General features: G+C 32.5%; 2 pseudogenes; one reads left to right on the plus strand and one right to left on the minus strand.

The window, feature by feature from the left end:
* Window positions 1-11873: 11873 nt before the first annotated feature.
* LOC120208860 lies at window positions 11874-13370 on the plus strand (annotated as a pseudogene).
* A 241-nt stretch (window positions 13371-13611) lies between these two features.
* On the minus strand, window positions 13612-16078 carry LOC120208852 (annotated as a pseudogene).
* Window positions 16079-19137: the final 3059 nt, after the last annotated feature.

Consider the following 19137-nt stretch of genomic DNA (forward strand, 5'->3'; position numbering starts at 1 on the left):
TATTAATGTAATATTAAATTAATTATTCAAAATAATAGAATATACTTTTGTTCTTTAAAGACCTATTTTTTTAGTTTCGTTCAGTCCCCAAAAATGTCCGAAACGACTCTGTATCCAATGCTTGAAACCGAAACTTCAAAGAATAACAACAAATCATTAAACAATTGACATCATTTGGTTCGTGCGTATATAATAATTTAAAAGGCAAACAAATTGTGCAATTATTAATTAAAATATTTAACATTAATCCGAAAGAAATTGTATATAAACTAGTGCTACATAATAGTTGCAGAACTCTCTTTGCATGACCATCCTTTTAACCAGCCCATTCGAAGGTTACTCTAATTGTACTCAACGCAACAAACCCTTTTTTAATGGGTCTTCATTCTTTTAATTTTCTTGAAAATACTCGAAATTTAATATTTTTAATGAAAAAATTATTTAAGTTATAATTTCATGCTTGTGATTTTTTCATTCTGATTAAAATTCGAAATGGCATAGATGTAATTTTACAATCTAATTTAGCTTTAGGGTAAAGTATAGTAATGGTCACTGAACCTTTCTGACACTTATATTTAGGTCCTCCAACTCTTAAAACTTGCAATACAATCCTCCAATATTTAGTCAATTGCAATATGGTCCCGACGTAACCGGCCGTTTGAAACTGTTACATTGCCGTTAGAAGAAGATGACGTGGCATTCATCCAACATTTAGTCCGTTTGCAATATGGTCATTGAACTTTTCAGTGCTTGCATTTAGGTCCCCAGCTTTTAAAACTTGCAACACAATCATCAATTTCATTCCAAACCCTAAATTCATTTTCAATCTCGAATTTCCTTTTTTTGCTTATTTCTTCTCATTTCCAACGTAACTTTTCAATCGGGGATGCATGGAAAATTCTAATCGAACTTTGAATTTTGTGGAGGTGTTGACTTGAATAAGAGTCCATTGAGAGAAGACCACACCAAGGGACTACCGGGGACCATCAACAATTCAAGGTGCAATTTTAGATACAGGTCATCTCAGGTGAAGCATAGATGTTCGATGAAATGCTTGTGATAAAAAAATAGGGTTAGAAATGAAGTTTACAAATACTACTAAGATGAACTAAGTATAATTGTTGAAAGTAACCAAAAAAGTTGGAATTATTTTGTATAAATGACATAATATTTTTTTCGTTTAATCCTTGTAGTTAAAGATTTTCCAAAATATGATCAAATATAATGAAATATCAAACAACACCTTCACCTCTCTGTCTCTTTCGCTCACATGCCCTATCGTTTGGTTTTTGTTCTTCAGTTTTCCGCTATGTAAAATTGTAAACAACAGTGCTTTGTCTTTCAACTTTTTATTTACAAAGAAAAAATGGAGGAAGAATTGCTGAAACACAACACCGATTGCGTTTATTTCTTAGTCTCTCCCCTCACTTGCAAGAAGGTATTTATTTTCTCTTTTGGGCTCTCCAGAAGTAAGCTTTTCCTCTTTCGCACTTCCCATTTTCAGCTCGCATTGTGTGTTTTTTGTTGAAATTTTTATGTTTCTGGAACTGCATGTTAAGGATATGGATATTCAGTGTTAGTTTTGAACCAAAATCATCTAATTTTATTTATTTCTTCTTAATCAAAACTTTTAGTACTCCTTATGAAAGATATTTGGTCTATCATAATAGAAGTGAAAAAGGGATCTAGGCTAATTTTTTTATCTTCTTGTTTAGTTTTTCTTTAAATAAGGGAATTGGTTGTGAGTATCGACATAGTGAAATCGCCAGGCTCAATATGAGAGACTACTGGTACTAGTTTGCTGGGAATTGTATTGATCCGACCTATGGTTTTCGGCGTCCTGTGAGCTCGTATTCTTTTTAATAAGTTCATGTTGATTATGGGATTGATATATCGTGAACGAAATGGATTTTTTTACATTTTTGAAAATTTTACAGTTGAATCTATATTGAATTATAGCTTTAGAAGATAATTATGTATGCACGTAATTCGAAATGCATCATGACAGGGTAGTATATTTGGAGCAGCTACTTGATATAATGCCTGGTCATTCACATTTGCACCTTTATTTCTGGCATATATATGTTTGTTGCAGTGTCCTCTATTTTTTACAATGTCTTTTATTGCTGGCATGCCATGAATTTATAAGAATTACGGGGTCCTATGATTTTAGTTTCGCTATCTACTTTAGATTCTCATCATGTTTGGCTATTGAGAAACATTAAACATGGAGCATTATAAGCAATTATATGTTAAAATAGTAGGCCATTAATCTATTCACAACTGGCAATGTTGTATTTGACATCTAATGTATATCTTAAACAACTGATTTGACGCCTTAGCTTTTGGAGTGACTATGACCTAACATCTTTCCCTTTATTTATTAAGTCCTCCTTTTGAATGAGTTATTAATTGATATTCTTGGCTTATTTTAGTTATTGCTTGGATGTATGTTTGTAACACCCATGTTGGGATTTTCAGAAGCTCGAATCGACAACCGTAATGTTTTGCAAAGAGGGGTCGGAATGGTTTTTGTGTTTAGGGAGTAAGGAGATTGAAAGATAGAAAATTTGCACAGCGATTTATAGTGGTTCGACTTCTCAACCAAGTCCACATCCACTACCTTAGCTCTCACCAAGGATTTTCCAACAAATTCACTAATTTGTTCTTTCTTTTTCAAGGACGAAGAGATAATCTTTACAACTCCCTAGTTTTTCACGAGATAAACTAGAACCTTTCCCTAGCTTTTACACGAGCTTAGCTAAAGCCTTTCCCCTTTACAAAAGGATAAAAGAAGTAAACAAATAAACCTCTCAAAGGTAGGTGTTTACAAGAATTAAGCTCACAAGAACAAATATTTACAATAGAAAGGAAAATAAGAATAAAAAGCTATTCTCTTGTGTTTGATTGCTTGGATAATTGTTCTCTTGCTTCTTCAAGTGTCCTCAGCTTGTATTTATAGCTTGGAATGTATTTGATGTCGTATACAACCGTTGGGGATGTTTTGGAGCCGTTTGGGGATGATTTTTCTGCAATAATAGGCTGCCCATAATAGGGTGCATCGGTACACTATCAAGGTGTATCGGTACCCCTTCATTAAATTCAAATAAACTAGCCGTTACTAGACATTGCAACTAGGGTGCATGGATGCACTGCAGGGTGTATCGATGCACTAGTGCATTGGTACACTTGGGGTGCATCGGTATACTAATTGTATTCGGTTTTTGAGCAGTCACAGGTGCATGGATACACTGCAAGGTGCATGGATACACTGCAGGGTGTATGGATACACTGCAGGGTGTATGGATACACTTTGACACCCTTTAGTATTTTTGCTCAAATCAGAATTTAATGGACTTTGAATTATTTTTGAAACCTTTTTAAAACTTTGAATAAATTCAATTCAAGTCCAAAATCATTTTGCCTTTAAATTTGTTATATCGAAATATAATTCCCATCTCTCGTATACTTTTCTGTATACGAGATAAAGATGTCACATCACTTTTAAAGCATTTTGCATTAAAAAACCTATAAAATTTTGTTTCTTTTTATAAAACAATTTAACTTAATAATAATAAAACATGCATTAAACTTATGTAGACAAACAAAAAGTAATGTTCACACATTTCATCATTTTACATCATGGTAAATCAATTACTTTTCAGATCATTTTTACTAAATCTATTACATACCAACTAAATACATCAAAAGTAGACATGGATGTCGTACTATTACTGAAGAGGCGTACTTGCTTTGATGTCCAATGATCTCTTTACTTCACTTGTATTTAAACCTACGCGTAAGAAATTTCTTAGTGAGACATAAATAATTATAAGCAAAATTCTAAACACAAATATATCATGACAATTCTAATGTCCATTAATTTTTTCAATTCATTAAACACTCTATAGTTTACACCTGTAGTGCCAAAACAGTCATTTCCCAAACATTACTATAATTTACATAGGTTGCACACCCACTACCAATACGGAAATTCATATACTTATTATTAATTTCTTAGTTTTATAGACAAAGTGTCCATACGAAAATTCATAATCTTATTATGAATTTCTTAGTTTTGCACACAAAGTGCTCATACGGAAATTCATAAACTTATTATGAATTTCTTAGTTTTACAGACAAAGTGCCCATACGGAAATTCATAAACTTATTATGAATTTATTAGTTTTGAACACAAAGTGCCCATACAGAAATTCATAAACTTATTATGAATTTCTTAGTTTTACACACAAAGTGCCCATACGGAAATTCATAAACTTATTATGAATTTCTTAGTTTTGATCCTATTTAATCATTCCTTAAGCCTCTATAATAATCAATGTTTAAAAAACCAACCAAAAACGAAAGAAGAAACTAGCCAAATGAAACCTTACCTTTGGCTGTGGAGATGAGCTCTTCCCCTGGAAAGGAGAGAAAATAACTTAAGTTTCTCATTTCCCCCCTTTTTCCATACTTTAATACCTTATTAGAAATGAATATTAAATTCATTTCCCTTTAAAGGACCAAAATGCCCTCTTTATTCCCCTATTGCTACAAATTAGTCTAAAACACTATTCCAAATCATTTTCTCATATTTTATAATTTAATCAAATAAATCCTCAAATTTAAAAACTTTTCACTAATGTATCTGACCTGATATTTGGGGTATTACAATGTTGTAGTCTTATGAACTAAAACTCTTTACTATTTTCGCATCCGTTGGACGTGCATGCTCAAGTTCCATCCAAACCTACTAGATTGTCATACCAAAGTGCGACAGCTGCGACAAGACAAATTGACCTTGTTACTTTTACTTCAACTGTTTATGCAATAAAAGTGAAAGGTGCATTTTTCATGTTCAAAGTGCGACAGCCGTTGGATGTGCATGCAAAAAAACCTCAAATTTATATTGAAGTAAACAATGTCAAATAGCAAATTCATGTTCAAAATTCTAAAACATTTCAATTACACTCTAAACCCCAAATTCTAAAATACTTTAATTATATTTTAAACCCTAAATTAAAGTATTTTAGAATTTAGGGTTTAAAATATAATTGAATTATTTTGGATTTTAGGGTTTATAATGAAATTGAGGATTGTGTTGCAAGTCTTAAAAGTTAGGGGACCCAAATGCAATGCCTAAAAAGTTCAATGACTATATTGCAAACGGACTAAATGTTGGAGGACTGTCACATCATCTTCTTCTAACGGCAGTGTAACGGCGTCAAATGGCTGGTTACGTTGGGGACATATTGCAAACATACTGAATGTTAGAGGATTATATTACAAGTTTTAAAAGTTAGGGACCTAAATGCAAGCGTCACAAAAATTCAGTGACTATTACTATACTTTACTTTAATAAATGTGGCCGGCGCTTGGATTACTCAAAAACTTTTAGCTAATCCTCATTTTTGGACATATACATTAATTAATTAACTTACAACTGTTGTTATTTTGGTAAATTACATCATTAGTAATTAAATTTTAGGTTGTATATCGATTTTAGCACCAAAATTTAAAACCCGTCAATTTTAGAATTAAACTTTTGTTTGAGTTTCGATTAAGGTATTAGGTTCTTAAATCATTAATGGTATGATACATGATCGTTTCTTAAATCATCAATTTTAGCACTCTTCATGTTGTTTATATATGTGGATCGATGCTTGTCACTAGTTATCATTCACAACATGATCAACGCTGCCTCTTTCTTTTCTTTGGATAGTTTTCCACAAAACTCACTCAAAATTGATAAAATCTATATAAAGATTTGACAATCTAATGCTTCGATCTCCTCCAATGATTTTTCTAATGAGAATATTTTCTAGCTATGTTGCTCGTATTCTTGAAAGAATGTTTTCATTGTTTAAATTTTTGAATACTCCCCAAATCCAAAAAAGAGAAATTTTATGTTTAATTTCGTGAGTTATTAAAATATTTAAAAAAAAATCTAAATTGATAAAATGATAGAGAACAATAAAACAAGTTCATCGATATTTAGAAGAGTTGTAAAAGACGCTGAAGAATGAGAGTTTTCAACGACATTTGAAAATAGGTGAAAACTCATAATTTTGATGATGAAGTGGAACAAAAAAGAAATACATTTTTAGTTTCCTTGTCAACACATGTCAACTTCCACATAAACAACAAACTACCACGTCTTTATGTTGTTAATGGTTTAACACTTCATAAAACTATATAGTATGAAAACTATATACTATACACTATATACTAAACTACTTTAATATGAAAAGTACATACTATACAATTTATTTTTAAAAAGAAATTATATACTAAAGCCTATTGTATATATTAAACTATATTATATAAAAATACTGACACATCATCACTCGAATAAAATGGGTAATGACATATTTCATAACCTGAATTAATATGTAAATTAAAATTTAATGCTACAATTGATACACAGCCTAAGTTTAGCGACTTATAGTGTAGTTTGTTTTCTTTTCAACAAGTTCATTGTAGAGAATGGTAAAATGATGTTAATTAATATCTACTATTATCAAAGTAACTGTATTTTGATATATTCTAATAAGTAAATGTTTTTTAAAAGTACCGGGAGCCTAAGTAGCTTAGTACATAGTAAAGGGTCATGCAAGATCCTTATAAAAAATATGAGTTTCAATTTAATATATCAACTTCTTTTTGTAAAGAAGATTAATAGTTGCACAAACCAAGTTATGTTAGTGGTTAAAAAAATAATAATTATTTTTAAAAGTTTCAGGTTCGAATATCAGGACTCCAAGGGTGATGAGCTACAATTGTAAAATTGTTAAGAATTTTTAGAACATATACTACCTTGTAGTGGAACGACTAAGTTTCTCTTTTTGGGTACGTCGAAGATGTATCAGGGACGACATTTGATCTTCGTGCGCGTACCCAAAATTATTTTTAAAATTTAAATAATAAAAAAATATAAATGAATTAAGATATGATTTTATTTTTAAATAGAATTTAATTTCTCTTACAAAGAGATATTTTTCAGATACGAAAAGTTTGTAGACTAACTTTAGTCCCAAAACTCCATCTCCAATATGGCTTTTAAAGTGCTCACAAAACCTACTTCATCCTTTTATTGTGCAAGAAATTGGAATACTTATTTATTCGTCCACTCACCTAGAAGGAATAAGTTAAATCAGAGTCGTGTTGAAGATTTGGTTTACATCTATTATAATCCGTCTTTTATAAAAGAATTCTAGTCACTATGAATTTCAATGAACATTTATGACCTTTTTATATCTTTAAAAATTTATTTTATATTTATCGTACCAATGTCGTACCTATACACTATAATTTTATAAATTATCATTTCCTATCCTTGTATCTGTCCTATTACTCGTATCAATGCGACATAGCTTTAAAGAACCTCCATGAATTGTGTATCACCCATAACCCGTATAATTATACCTATACAGATTATAGATTTCACCCGAATTTCTAAAACCATTTTTTCCAATTTAAAAGCAATTTAAAATTTATTTTCTTAAAATGGTAATTGATATTATAAAAATATCATATCATATAATTTATATTTCGTTATAAACAAATTTAATTTAAAAGATTTTTTTATGAATAGTGAATAATAAAATAACAATGAACAACGCCCGTTAACAGTGAACAGTGGGGGAATCGATACCCCAAAAACAGTAACTGCTACAATAACTTCCAAAAAATACATATAAAACTCATAAAAATTAACCTTTCATCACTATAAAATTTCTATTTTTGTTTCCAAATTAATTCAACAAAATAAATTGAACATTATTAATTACATGTCACTATCTAAATCAAATTCCATCATAGGATGTCTTACTGATATTGAAATATACTCCTCGATGCTTGATGTCAATTTGAACTCTTTATTCCACTACTGACTTTTTATCTACGCGTGAAAATCATCACACGCTAAGTATAAACTTAGTGAGGTAATTTAAAACAATAAACAGTGCAATACAATTCATGCATAAATTTCAATGTCAAAAATCAAATGCCATAAACCATTTTACTTGCATATCCAATATTTTTCCATGATCAAAATAAGATAAAATCTCTTACCATTTATCTCATAAGCTCATAAACTTATTTTACCAATATACTTACCATTTAATCCCATAAGCTCGTAAGCTTATTTTACCAATATACTTACCATTTAATACCATAAGCTCGTAAGCTTATTTTTTCAATATACTTGTCATTATTCCGTAAGCTCATAAGCTTATTTGCATGGTTACCATTTATTAACCAATAAACCATAATCCATAGCCCATAGCCCAATATTAAACCTTGAGGACCCTGGGTATTCGAGTAAAATACCTGCACCGTAGTGCTAAACCTACACTAAGCTTACACTATAGTGCTAATCCGGACAATACACATAAGGTCATGCCCACCACCTATACTAAGTTTACGCTATAGTGCTAATTCGGACATGATACATAAGGTCGTATCCACCTTCCCGTACTTAGTGTCCTTTCACACTATAGTGATATTATAAACTTGCAACTGCTATACTCTATGACATGCCAACTATACCCTGTCCCTCAATGACTTACTTGGGCATATAGTCTATTTTATTCAATTCATCCATGGCAAATTATATTATCAATATTTAACATTGGGCAGTTCATACCCGAAAACATTCATGGTAAAATATCACATTTTTCATAATCAATGCATTTTGATTTCATACTGTGACATTTCAATTTCATGTCAATTTATAAAAATATGACATGATATCATGTTGATATAAACAAGGCCAACTTATCGCAAGTCTTCCTGATGCTGTATAAAACATCCATGTATAATTTCATGCATGTATTGCACTCACCTTGATATATCTTTCAAAATATGTGCTTCACTATTGTCCACAATAAACCCTTTTTATACTTGACTCGCTTCAATCGCAAATCAATCATAATCTGTATAAATCACAAATTCATAACGATTACATATGTTAGTATTATACTAACATAAACACATTCCAAAATAACTCCAAAATATAATTGAACTCATTTTCTATCAAAATACTTAATACTTAATAATTCCTATAACATTGGAATCAATTTTTTCAATTTACCCAAAATGATCCTTCACCATTTTACCACTTAAATTCTTAATACTAATAATTCCAGCATAGTACATCAATTATATAACACTTACACAACAACCTATCAATTTTTCATATTCAAACAACTCGCACTACCTTTAAAGAATCAATATTCTGTATTTATATACACACTGGAATTCAATTTTGTTTCTTCCGTTGAAAACTATACTCGAATATGAATCTATCCATATAAAGAACTCCTTCTAATTCATTATGTATAATTTATGGTGAATTTTCAAAGTTGATCAACAGAATCTGTTTTGCAGAATCTGCTGTCTGATTTTTCAGACCTTTCCTTGGTTAAAAATTTATATATCTTTTTATACACCTTGAAATTGATCCCCGTTTATTTTAAACGAAACTAAATCAATATATGAACACAAATATATAAAAATAACCTTGAAATTATTTTATATAATTTATGGTGAATTTTCTAACCTAATGCAGATTCAAAATCCAAACTGTTTTATTTAATTTCATCCTTAGGTTCTTCATCAATTCTTACAACCAATTCTTTAAAATCACTTAACTCTTCAAAACCCATAAAACACAAAAATCAACATCCCTTCATCAACTCAAAATGAACTTGAACTTGAACATGAACCCTAGTAATATTCATGTCAAAACGTAGAGAATTGAACGTAGAATATTTTTCCTAATCACACCGAAGTCTAATTCTCAACAAGATTGCTTCAAAATTCAAAACAAAAATACCTACCTTGCAAGCTTGGGGGTGTCGGTCTTGGATGAAGAAGAAGCTGAAGATGCTCCACCATATTTAATATTCTAATGCTATAATAGATATAACATATGCTTAATAATATATCATAGAATTTTTTATTCAACACCATAGGGAATCTTCCTATTCACTATAAAACCAGGCTATCTAATCATTATCATATTACAAAGTCAAATATGAATTATTTTGACTTTTATTTCCGAAATTCCCCTTGAATTTTCAAAAATTATATCTTAGTCACTAAATTCCATTATTTCGATTAAATCTGAAAAATTAAACATTTCCAAACCAAATTTCTCTGATCCAAAATATTAAAATAATAATTCCAACTATTTTATAACATCCTTCCAATTTTTATAAAATTCTAATTCGATCGAATTACCGATTCCTTATCGAACTTTAACCCTTTCTAGTTTTTCTTTACTAAAAATTCCAAATCTAAAAATATGATTTCCTTAAAACTCCACTCTCAAAAGTAAACCATCTATTTATGGAATAAAATTCTTTTTAAGAAATGTATCACTTAATTCCTCAAACTTTTTTCCCAATTATTCTACTTGAATAATCAAACTTTCAAAATTTTCATTTTGGTCATTATCTAAAATTTTAGTATTACAAATTGAGGCTTAAATACCAGTGATGTGCTGATCTTCTGATTAATCGATTCTTCTTGATCTTTACAGTTACAAATTATTTTATATTGTCAAATCAAATTAAGTTATATAAATTTAACATGTCACATCAATATTTTATTATCATGATAATGACAAATAATCGATTCATTATAAAATTAATCTTTAACGAATGATCAATTTATTATATATTGATAAGATCAATTACTAAATCATTTTTTTAACTCTTTGTTTTCTTTATTAAGCAGAAATCTTTCATTTTTTTCAGTTAATTTCGGTTATCTATTTCACTCTCTTCCAATCTTAAATATATTACAGGATCCTCTCTCTATCTCTCTCTATATATTCAAAAGATGAGAAGAACTCTTTTGAAGGGAGAAGTAGAAAAGAGAACTTTCCCCTGCATATTTCTGTGGAATTCGAAGGAAAACTTTTGAAAGTTAATGAGTTTTACAAACGATACCCAGAAATCATTCAAAGGAAGAAAAGAGTGCTGATTTGTTAAGAGAAAATGGGTGACAATCTATTTGAGGGATTACCACCGCCTTCTCAGCTCCAGCAACTAGAAGAAAAAGAAGACCAAGGGAATCAAAGCAATGATCAAATTTCTTTTTCTTTGAAGACGAGTAGAAGCAGCAATAACAATGAAGATTCTCCAGCCTTAGTTCTTAAAAGTGCTCTCAAGAGACCTAAGCTCACTGAATCTAACCCTGAAGGTAAACCCCACCCATGATTTGAAGAATTCTCTTTTCCCCTTTTGGTCTGTGGGTTCATAAAATTTTATGCCTTTTATTTGATTTTGACTTCTGGTTTCCGCAGACTTATTTACTGCCATGGAGTGGAAATTGAAATGGGTTTTGCGTTTTGGAAGCTGCGAATGTGATTTTAGATGATAATTTTGGGATTTGGCTGCATCATTCAGTTCAAATTTTGTTATTTTTCACTGTGTACATTTATTTCAGGGTTTAGGGATTATTAGGCTTGGATTTTGGAAGTGATTTTGTTATCATGAACGAGGTTAATATGTATTGCAGTTTGGAAGAAAGTGCTTTGGGAAAGATAATTCTGTATGGCCTTTGGGTCTTGTGAACTTGCACTTACCTTAGCATTTGGTTTGTGAGGGACTAGGAGCAAACAGAGAATAAATTTTGAGTTTCCCGTGTTTATGTGTTTGGAAAAGTGAAATGGAAAGGAAGGGAATTTCAGTCCTCGTATGAATGAGCTATTATTGTTTGTCTGTTTATTTAAATCCTCTTATTTTATTATTCTACTCGACAACTTGAAGCTTATTTTTTTGGCTAAACTCTATATGCAAGTAGCTGATTAGTTCTGCATTGTACTTCTAGCTTCTGTACAAGAAAAGCGCTTGAGATTTAAGATGACAACAGATGCCTCAGAGACGCAAGTCATTGAGGCAATGCAGAAGATTACATCACATATCAAGAACCCTGCCAAGTTTTCTAAGGCTTCAAAGCTTGCAATACAATTGATACAGGCTGGAAGCATGAAGGCTGGAACTAGTGAACCCTTTTTTGCTATATTGGAGGCTGCAATGTCATCAACAACGTCTTGCACTGATTCTTCAATGCGAGGCGATTATCATTCGCTGTTCTCAGCAGCACAAGATGCAGCTGAAGCATATCTTTAGTTTGTCTTACAAGTGTAAGGCCTTCTCCCTTGAGCATTTTCTTATTTTTTGTTTCCTTGCAGTGTGCCTAAACAACGAAGCAGAAGAACCGGCTGACTGTCTGGATATTTAGGGCAGTGATGGCAAATGACTTTTTAACTGCTGACAGCTTTGTGGTACGTACTTTACTTTTGGTTTTAGTATGTTTTGTTGTCACAGCTCTGTCACTCACGTTATTCATTTTAGTTTTAGTATGTTTATGACAATACCGTTAAAACTGATTCCCTTTTCTTACTCGTACAAAATTTGTTACTGATGGTGTGTTTTTATGTTGTTTCTGAACTTCATTATAGTTTTCAAAAACAGCTAGTAAATTAAAAGATGAAATATGTAGTCTTCCATTTGCGACTGAGGAGGATGACACAGATGAAGCTGCTACCCTGAAAGATGACTGAGACTGGCAATGCTGAGGATGACCAACAAGCCATAGTTGCTTCAGCTGAAGAAAATAACAAGGATGAGTCTGATCCTGTTGGACTTGATGCTCTAATTCCTAGATCTGGGAAAAGAGATGATAGAGCAAACGGAAAGAAAGATGTAATAGCCAAGAACAGGATAGACGACGAGGAAGACACTAAGAGATTTCTTAAGTCAAAAAGAGAAGATTTGATTTCTTGTTTAGAGATTGCTGCTCAACGTTATAAGACGCCATGGTAACTGTTCATTGTTTGCTGCTGCTACTTCAAGGATAGGGAACTCTGCTTTTAGATAGTTGTTTATGTTGATTTTATTTAGGAGATTAATTGCATGTGGTATTCTTCTTAGGTGCCAGACAGTTATAGATATCTTGGTCAAGCATGCATTTGACAATGTGGCAAGGTTTACTTCTCGACAACGGAATGCCATTGAAAAGCTATGGACTTCTGTTCGGGAGCAGCAAATCCGTAGGAAGCAAGGGAAATCCGTTTCTGGAAAACTTGATGTGAATGCTTTTGAATGGCTTCAGCAAAAGTATTCTACCGAGAAAATCAGCATTCGGCATTCTGTTGGAGCTAGTGGGGACCGTCGATGTCAACAATGGCTTGGTTGAACACTTTTGCTTTTCTTTTGTTCAGAAGAGTTATTATGATGACTCTTATCCCGAAAACAATTTGAAACCATTGATTGATCATCTGTTAATCTGAATGTAATACTCTTCAAGTGTAACATTTTTAATCGAAACAATTCAGGATACTTGGTTACTTTTCATCGTGTTTCCTTCAGTTGGTTTAATTGTTCAAAAATAGCTTTACTGGGTTCTGTGATGATCATTGATGAAATACAACGGGTTTAAGACGCTTGTCATGTGGTTTGCTTCCAAAGTGTTGAAAGAAGGGCTTATGGTTTGAGAATGACATATCTTTGATACTTTTCATACCACTTTATGTGGAAAAACTAATTGCGTTTACCTTTCTAGCTGATTTATAATATTGCAGTGATCTCATGAAGTTAAGAGATGAACTTGAAGGAATAATCAACTGCTGATCCAAGAACTGCTGGTTTAAAATAACAGGTGAAAAACAGAGACAATAAAGAATTGCAATTTCCCTTGCAGTTACTTTTGTACTGGATATCTTTTCACCGTGTTCTTGAAACATATATACTCAACTGTAGTGCTACCAGTAATCTCCACAGGAACAGGTTCCGTCTCTGAAGCGGTGAAAGCGCTTTCGATCACGTACTATCATTACTCTCTGATATATTTTTGACAGCAGCTTAGTCGCAGAGTGACAATCATTACAAACTCTCAGATTTTTCACAATCCGAATTGGAGTCCCTAGGGCTGTGCTAATGAGACCGAAAACCATTGCTAGTTTCTCACTGTGATAGTTAAGTGCAGTTTCTTTCTCTTCCTCATCTATATTTTTTAGGACTGCAGAAGTGTCTGCCCTGTACCCTGCTTCCTTTAGCTTGTTTCCCATATCAGATATCATATCATTTATCTTTTCAATTTCAGGGTGTGTCCTATCTCCCATTATGAACTCATGAACATATCCATTTCCTTCAATACAGCTGAGCCCTGGTTCTTTTCTCATTCCTTTGTTCTTCATTGCTTTTCTCACCCCTGCAACATCATTCCACCTGTTTGCCATTGCATATATATTTTACATCGAAACATTATAACCGCAGTTTTGAGGTTCCAGGTGAAACAAGCTGCCTTGCAGCTATTTCTCCTAATACAACATTCTGGCGAAGCTTGCATGCAGCAAGAAGAGCACTCCATTTAATGGCATTTTCCCTTTTAGGCATGTTTTTGATAATCTCATAGTCCTCATCAAGATGTCCTGCTCGACCAAGAAGATCCACCATATAACCATAGTGCTCAATCTTTGGGACCAACGCAAATTCATGAACAATTGTCTCAAACATCAATTTCCCTTCTTCCACCAACCCTGCATGGCTACAAGCATGAAGAACAATAAATGTGAAATCATTAGGCCTAGCACCCACTCTTTCCATCTTGGAGAGTAGCTCCAAAAGCCTCCTTACCACATCCATGCATTCCGAATCCTGCCATCATTGTATTCCACATGCCAATATCTCGATCTCTAGCTTCCCTGAACAATTTCCAAGCTCTATCAATGTCTCCACACTTGGTATACATTTCCAAAAGTGTGGTTTTTAATATTGTATCCATTTCGACACCTTGCCTTTGTATGGCAGTATGAATCCATTTTCCCATTTCATGGGCTCCAAACTCTGCACAAAGTGAAAGCATGGTCGCCATTGTTACTTGATTAGGTGCAACTGCATTGTCTGTCATCTTGACAAAAAGATAAAAAGCCTGGTCTGTGCAACGAGCTTGTGCATTAGCTACAATCATATCACTCCAGATCATAACATCTTTGTTCTCAACTGAGTCAAAAACTGCTTTAGCATTGTTTATATCCCCACATTTCCCATACATATCAACCAAAGCTGTAGCTAGAGGCAAAGACATACAAATCTCACTTCTCACAATATAAACATGTAGTTGTTTTCCCAGTTCTCGAGCCCCCACAAAACCACACTCTATAACTAAGCTCAGCAAAGTGATCTCATTTGGCTTAATCATTTCTTCAATCATTCTAGCAAAATGATTCATTCCCTTTTCTAGTTTATTGCAACGAATATATCCAGCAATCATAGCAGTCCATGAAGCAATGCTTTTCTAGTTCAATCCAGATCCATAGAAAAGCAATCTGCAGAAGCTAAGTTCCAACTTTTGGGGTACATATGAATGAAAGCAGTAGCTAAACAAACACCCATTTTCTCAAGATTCCTTGTAGCATAAGCATGCATCGCTTTTCCCATTTCATTAACCACGAGGTCTGCAAATAAACTAGCTATGCTAATCAGGGCAACTTCACTAGGTCTTATTTGTAAATTTCGCATCTTTCTTATAGTCTCCAATGCTTCCCTGTGCAATTTACTTCTAACATAGCATCTAATTATTGTACTCGAAGAAACATCATCCCTTTCACGTATATTATCGAACAATAACCCGGCAGAGACCACACTGTCACATTCCCTGTACATTTTTATCGAAGCATTACTTACAAAAACATCTTCCGTCAATCCACTCTTCACAGAAAACCATGTATTTCTTTTCCCAATTGGGACATTGAAACAAAACTGCAAGCTTTGAGGACAGCAGGGACCATGAAGTTATCAACTTCATAGTCCATTCTTCGCACATAAGCATAGATGTCAAGTGCAGTGTAGGGTTGGGTGCTTTTAGCGTAAGATGAGATAAGGAGATTGAATTGTGCTGAAGGGCTAAGCTTGGCATCATTGAAGTGGGTTTTGAGCATGAGAGCATGGATTTGCCTGGTTTGTTCAAGGGTGGGTTGAAGAAGTGTTGAAGCCAAGACAGAAGGAGAAGAAAGTGGTGGTTTCTGAATTACAGCTGCTTTCATCATGTCCATGGAGTTTGAAGTAAATCGGTGTTCGGCTAGAGAGTGTCATTTTCACAAATAAAATATCTTTTAAATAGTTGCATGATATTATTAGTTTAAAGATTAAAAATTAATATTATAAACATAACAAAAAAATAAAAATAAAACATAATAGTTTTATAAAAAAATATGTATTTGATTATGATACAGATTTAAATTTTTAATGTCTTTATTTTTAAAAGAGTATTAATGATAAATCTATTATTATGGTTCAGTTCTAAAGGAAGTTGAGAGGGTATAGTTTAGATGTATTGACTTTGAAGTATTTTTCAGTAAAATAAATATTATATTCGTGTTCAATAGGTTAAAAATGAGAGAATTAGAATGTTTGAGGTTCAACGATTGTTGGCGATGGTGGTGGTCGAAGGTGAGAGATTTTGATTGAGTTAAGGGTTAAATTGATATTTTATCTAAATTTTAAGATCAAAATAATAGTTCATATATAGTTCAAGGTTAAAATAACATTCTAGCTAAAGTCCAAAGGCCAAATTAAAAATTTATCTTTTTTACTAATGTACCACGCCAATAAATAAACAAGATTAAAGGTTCAAACGATAATATAAATGATTGAAATTTAATAAATCAATAATAGGATTAATCTAAATATAACCTTTTTAAAACCGTGATCTAAAGTTATCATTCCAATAATTAACCCTTTCTATTTAAATGATGATGGATTCATCGATAATATAGACTTTAATATTTATTTTATTGAAAAAATTCTAACATAATTTTAATTTTAAGAGTTAATTGCATCATATGTCTCCAAATGATAACCATTACATTAAATTAGTCCTTAATTTTTTTGAGTATTCCAATTTCATCCCCAAATAATGTCTATTATTTTGAATCATTTCTTAAACTTTTGAATATTCTAATTTCATCCCTAAACTATGACCCTCTTTTTGATTGGTCCCTAAATTTTTTAAACATTCCAATTTCATCCCAAATTCATGCAAATATGTAAATAGTTTCAACTATAGTTTTTTTTTTCAAGCATATAATAATATAACTAGGCATAACGGCCCTATCAACCTGTCCCTAACACTACCCTTTATCGACTCAAATATACTCTGAGCATATCGAGACTTCTTTCCATGATTCCCATTATTTCTTTCTTGTCAAATGAAATAAACCAAAGATTTCCAAGCAATACAAACAATGAAATTTATTAACACCCTCCCCCACTATATCCTTGAACCCATTCGGCCAGCATTTCAGTCCAAGAGGACCCTTGCATAAACAGCCCACAAGCTTCCAAGATCAGAAACCATACCTGTCGAGCAAAGGTACAAAGCACAAACAGGTCTTGGAGGCATGCTTACTATGGAAAGCTGGAGCATATTGATAACAAGCTGTATGTGTTTAGGGTTACTAAGAGTATGTGGTTCCATGGGAAAACAATAGCATGTATAAATCATGGTTGTGCGTGTTTGTAGTTTATTATGTAGGATTTTTGGAATGAATAACACAATTGATATGTTGTAATTTTGTTGTCTAATACGTACATTTTTGGTAACATGATATCATATTTTGATACAGATGTTAGAAATCCTACAATAATCGCATTCTATTAATTACTCTAATCTATTAATCTACGAACGAAAACATCTAAACATTAAATTTTATAAATTTAATATTATACTATTAATCTAATATACATCATGAGATTCATAAACATTAGCATAAAGAGCAGCAAATAAAAGCATGCTTCATTAACCAAAGTATATCATACATATGCTCAATCAATTAAAAATCATTAAATAATAAAAACATCATCTTTACTCTAATTCTTATCCTTAGAATTTAGTCCTGAAATTGCATCAACGATGATAAATTATCCGGTTTCACTTAGTATCATACAATAATCGATAATGTCAAATATTCAATCGCAACCACATAAAAACATAATAAATATCACATGATCTCACTAAACAGTCAAGTGGTATGATATAATGATATTATCTGGTGTCACGTAAATAATAAAGTGGTATGATTTTTTTACTAAGTAATATAATTTTATTAAAAATTAAATCATACATCCGAGAGCCTAAATTGTGAGTATCATTAAAAACCTCCTAAAATATGGAGGAAAAGAGTACTTCCCAACCAGGCTGCAATCGAACTACAGAATTTCCAATATCGAAACTACAAGAACACCCCTTTGGATACAAATTTGACACCTCAACAACTCCAATACTTCAGAAAGCTTGTTTCTGTGGCACCAACATCAATTTCTTGACAAGAAGCAGGATGGAAACCCATTTTTTAGCATTTCACCTTCGCTCTCAACTACGAAAGCACCATCTTCACCATTCTCTTGATCAAAAACTAAGAAGAACCCACACGAAGACATATTTTACTAGCTAGCCTATCAATACCATTGAAAATATTCCACCAACCCAGAGAATTTATTTGGGAGTCGGATTCAAAAATCAGTTTCGTCTTTCCTAAACATCTTGCTTCGTTGAAAATCAATAAAACCGTATGAATCGCCAATGCTTCTGAGAAAGCAGAATCCTAACCAGGAATCGGACCTGAAACAATAGCCCTAACATCCCCTGCACTTGAACGCATCACTCCCCCACAACCTGCAGGCTGCAAATTATTCTTTGAGAACCCCATCAACATTGAAATTAACGAGAGAAAGATCCAAAATAAGGTCCGATACTGATCGTAGTACGCCTCGAACACGAAATCAAAGATCATCTGAACCATTCTTCATGCACCAAAGAACTATCCAGATTGCTCCTTTTGTATTCTGGACCTATCCAATGAATTTTCCTCACAAGCGACAACTCCACTTAAGAACTGACTAAATCCCAAACAATAGCGAATCCCCCAGCATTTCCCGCGACAGGAGACTCCCTGAACTTAAAATCATCATCCGACCAAAATCAACGTATATCCCTTTCATCCAGAGCTTCTTTCTTGGACTCTTGAAGAACCACCATGCCCACCTAAGGTTCTTCAACAGCAAACTCAACGTAATAGTTCTCAAACAGGCCCTAGGGACCACCTTCACTACCAGTACCACC

The sequence above is a fragment of the Hibiscus syriacus genome, unplaced genomic scaffold, assembly GCF_006381635.1.
Source record: "Hibiscus syriacus cultivar Baekdansim isolate YM2019G1 unplaced genomic scaffold, ASM638163v2 tig00017792_pilon, whole genome shotgun sequence".
Classification (NCBI taxonomy): Eukaryota; Viridiplantae; Streptophyta; class Magnoliopsida; order Malvales; family Malvaceae; genus Hibiscus; species Hibiscus syriacus.